The sequence below is a fragment of the Danio rerio genome, chromosome 23, assembly GCF_052040795.2.
Source record: "Danio rerio strain M-AB ecotype USA chromosome 23, GRCz13ab, whole genome shotgun sequence".
NCBI lineage: Eukaryota > Metazoa > Chordata > Actinopteri > Cypriniformes > Danionidae > Danio > Danio rerio.
In genome coordinates this window covers 40,758,417-40,762,000 of record NC_141043.1, presented here as the reverse complement: position 1 = coordinate 40,762,000, position 3,584 = coordinate 40,758,417, and positions in this window count along the sequence as shown.

The following is a 3,584-nucleotide window of genomic DNA, read 5'->3' as shown; positions in this document are numbered from 1 at the left end:
AGGCTGGACTTTATGTGCTGTTTGCAGTCACTCTGCATTAGTAGAGCAAGTATGTACTCTGCATCTCTAGTAGCCTAATAGTATGGTGTTTGGGGTTATTAGTTAAAGGGACAGTTCACCGCAAAAAAAAGTTTTTAATTTACTCTCTTTTTCAGACATCCAAGATATAGGCACCTTTTTCCTCAGCAGTTTAAAGAAATATTTTGCTGACACCATGGTCACCATTTTTGCAAGTAAATATTTATACAGTGGGGGAAATAAGTATTGAAGACATCACTTTTTCCATGAGAATAATATTTCTAAAGGAGTTTTGACATGGAATTGAACCAGATTTTGGTATTGCTCAGGTGTGAGTTTTTTTACAGACTTCAGCAGTGTAAAAATCTTGATGGTTCTGTGATTGGCTGGACCATTCTACAGCTTGTTTTCTTTCTCTGAAAGCATTTGAAAGTTTCCTTGGCTGTGTTTTGGATCATTGTCTTGCTGAAATGTCCACCCTGGTTTCATTTTCATCATCCTGATAATGTAGATGTTGAACTGAAGCAGCGGAAATTCATTTACAATGGCGAAGGGCAGAGGGTTGCTAAAGTTAAAATGTGGGGGGGGGGGGGGGATGGTCGAGGGAGCTGTCACAGACGCCGCCCTCTCTATTCTGCCGCCCTTGACGCGGATATAACTGAGGGCGCGGGTGGTGAGGGTAGTGTCGCGGACGCCGCCCTAGACGCGGATAAAACTGAGGGTGCGGTTGGTGAGGGTAGTGTCGCGGATGCCGCCCTAGAAGCGGATGTAACTGAGGGCACGGGTGGTGAGGCTAGTGTCGCGGACGCCGCCCTAGACGCGGACTTAACTGAGGACGCGAGAGGTGAGGGTTGTCGCCCTCTGTATTCTGAATGCAGCGAAACATATTACCTATATTCACTGAGAATTGGATTAAAATACATTTTCGAAATGGGATGTACTTAATTATGCTGAGCACTATATATACAGCGGGGAAAATAAGTATTGAACACGTCATCATTTTTCTCAGAAAGCATATTTCTAAAAGTATGTTGATGAAATTTTCCCCGGATGTTGATAACAACCAAAGAAATCCATATATGCAAAGAAAACTAATCTAATTAGTTTACAAATGGAGTTATGTGTAATAAAATTAAATGATGCACGGGAAAAGTGTTGAACATTTGAAGAAAGGGAGGTATAGAAAGGCAGTGAAAGACCAGACAGCAACTGAAATCTCTCAGTAGTTCTTAAGGGTTGAAGGCGGCATGACCGTCCTTTGCCTAGAGCGGCATTTCAGCTTGCTCCTGGCTGCATTTGAACAAAATAATTTTAGACAGATATATTTATTTAAGGTAGCATCTTTAGAAAGAGAAAATATATATTGCAAGCTAAAAAAACATTGCTATCGGCGCAATAGCCTAGTGGTTGGCGTGCCGACATATAGTGCAGTAGCACGTCAGTGCATCCCGAGGTCGAATCCCGGCTCGAGGACACTTGCCAACCCTATCCCTCTCTCCCTCCCACTTTGCTTCTCATTACTGTCCTATCTAAAAAGGGCAAAAATAAATCTTTAAAATAGAATAATTAAAAATATATATATATATATATTGCAAAAAACAAAAAAAAATAATAATAAATGACAAAAAACTACCAAATTTCAACACATTTTTACACATACTTTTCATTTATCTTGATTTTCAGCCTTTTCTAAATGTTTCAATATTTTCCGCTAATATACAAATTTGGGCCACTTATTTTTGGACTGTTATCGTAATTTATTTTGATCGATTAGCTCCATATTTGGTTTCAGTACTGACTAATCTAATGTATATTTACAAATATAATATTGTATAAATGTATATTTACAAATATAATATTGTATAGCTTTCTGTAAAAAATATTAATTTATATGAGAGATTTGTGAGGAGTCTACTCGTATATGCTCAGCTATGTACACACACATTTACCCGCAAAACAAGGCTCCAGATGATCAAGGATGCACTATGGACCATTTTCTTGGCTGTATATAGATAAGAAATAATAAATAATTAAGTAAATAATGTTCAGTTTCTTGCACAGAATGATTGTTTTGCATCATAACACCTCAATTCATTGTCAGGAGCCACATGTTCTGCACGATTTTCATTTTTATTTTATATATAAAAAAGTCTAACTAATGTAAGAAATTGCTTGCTTGGAATATCACCTTAACTAAAATAGAAATGAATAAAAACTATACAGGCAAATTTGAAATGCATTCATTAAAATGAACCATTATTAAAAAGTAGAATATACTACCCTGCTGCTATACCTCTCTTGGGCAATGCAAATATTACAATGATAATTTACTGCAATAATAATGTGTGTATTTAAAAAGAAACACCAAATATAGCCAATCAATAACAAACGTATGTTAACACATTGTGCAATATGACAAGAAAACATTAGTACTTTACAATATCAATTCTTTATTGTTTTTAGCATCATCTGCTTTCCATATTATACACAATAAAATCAACATGCAATCAAAAGTCACTTTACATTAACCACACATTGCCTGTTCATCTAAACATATTTTTCCAAAGATTGTCAGTAGTGATCTTATCAAAACACAACTCATTATTATTCCCTTCAAATTTCTGATCAAACACATTCCTCTTCAATCACCCAAATCAGCACAAATCTGGTAAACGACACCTGCATTTCATGCCGCAATCAAAAATGCATTGAATATCCCAAACGCATCAGCTTTATGACCTGCTTATTTGTATCCCCTTTTCAAAAACAATATTGAGCTTACTGTTATAAAATGCGGGACTAATAACGCATTTCTTTATGCTTGAGCTTGTACTATTTTGGTTTTAACTGAATATCGCCTCTTAATATGATAGTTACACTGGTATTGTTATGTTAAAATGTATAAAGTGTCCTTAGATAACATGAAAAGTGCAAATGCATAAATTGCCACAATTAATTAAACGATAAAGGGATAGTTCACTTAAAAAAATGAACATTTGCTGTTAATTTACTCACCCTCAACCCAAGATTAAGACTTTTTATTTTCAGCAAAACATTAAAGATATATTTTTAGCTGAAAACATGGATTCATAACAAACAAAATAATGACCAGCATGCCTTTACGATTTGAAACAATACATACAGGCAACATTACATGAATATTGAGGATAGCAGAGGATTCTGACCATACACTGAGCCAACTGAACATTATAACAGTTAATCCACAGCGTGGTCCTCCACAAGTGGTCCTGAGTGCATTCAGAATGGTACGGACCATGAACCTCTGGAATATCTATTTTGTTTTGCCTGTATGTATTTTGGCCTCTCAAAGTGTTGATACAAAATATTGATTTGCATTTTAGAAGTTGCAGAGGACCACAGTATGTTATAAAAATCTTCTTTAATGTTCTAATGAAAATAACTGAATAAATTCTAAGGATGCACCAAAATCAAAACATGTTAAATACACTGAAAAAATCATTGTAATAATTTGATATAATTTTTTTAGTGCTGGGCAAACAATCACTATTAAACACTTTCAAAATAAAAGTTTGTTTTGGCATAAT